The sequence below is a fragment of the Salvelinus alpinus genome, chromosome 12, assembly GCF_045679555.1.
Source record: "Salvelinus alpinus chromosome 12, SLU_Salpinus.1, whole genome shotgun sequence".
NCBI lineage: Eukaryota > Metazoa > Chordata > Actinopteri > Salmoniformes > Salmonidae > Salvelinus > Salvelinus alpinus.
The window spans coordinates 5,700,582-5,701,637 of record NC_092097.1 but is presented as its reverse complement, the minus strand read 5'-3'; positions in this window follow the sequence as shown (position 1 = coordinate 5,701,637).

Sequence of the window (1,056 nt, the reverse complement as noted above, 5' to 3'; positions counted from 1 at the left end):
GCAGTGTGCAGTGTGGTTGCCATTGCGTCGTCTGTGGACCTATTGGGTCGGTAAGCAAATTGGAGTGGGTCTAGGGTGTCCGGTAGGGTGGAGGTGATATGGTCCTTGACTAGTCTCTCAAAGCACTTCATGATGACGGAAGTGAGTGCTACGGGGCGGTAGTCGTTTAGCTCAGTTACCTTAGCTTTCTTGGGAACAGGAACAATGGTGGCCCTCTTGAAGCATGTGGGAACAGCAGACTGGGATAAGGATTGATTGAATATGTCCGTAAACACACCAGCCAGCTGGTCTGCGCATGCTCTGAGGACGCGGCTGGGAATGCCGTCTGGGCCTGCAGCCTTGCGAGGGTTAACACGTTTAAATGTTTTACTCACCTCGGCTGCAGTGAAGGAGAGCCCGCAGGTTTTGGTAGGGGGCCGTGTCAGTGGCACTGTATTGTCCTCAAAGCGGGCAAAAAAGTTGTTTAGCCTGTCTGGGAGCAAGACATCCTGGTCCGCGACGGGGCTGGTTTTCTTTTTGTAATCCGTGATTGACTGTAGACCCTGCCACATACCTCTTGTGTCTGAGCTGTTGAATTGCGACTCGATTTTGTCTCTGTACTGGGACTTAGCCTGTTTGATTGCCTTGCGGAGAGAATAGCTACACTGTTTGTATTCGGTCATGCTTCCGGTCACCTTGCCCTGGTTAAAAGCAGTGGTTCGCGCTTTCAGTTTCACGCGAATGCTGCCGTCAATCCACGGTTTCTGGTTTGGGAATGTTTTAATCGTTGCTGTGGGTACGACATCGTCAATGCACTTCCTAATGAACTCGCTCACCGAATCAGCATATTCGTCAATATTGTTGTTGGACGCGATGCGGAACATATTCCAATCCGCGTGATCGAAGCAGTCTTGAAGCGTGGATTCAGATTGGTCGGACCAGCGTTGAACAGACCTGAGCGCGGGAGCTTGTTGTTTGAGTTTCTGTTTGTAGGCTGGAATCAACAAAATGGAGTCGTGGTCAGCTTTTCCGAAAGGGGGGCGGGGGAGGGCCTTATATGCGTCGCGGAAATTAGTA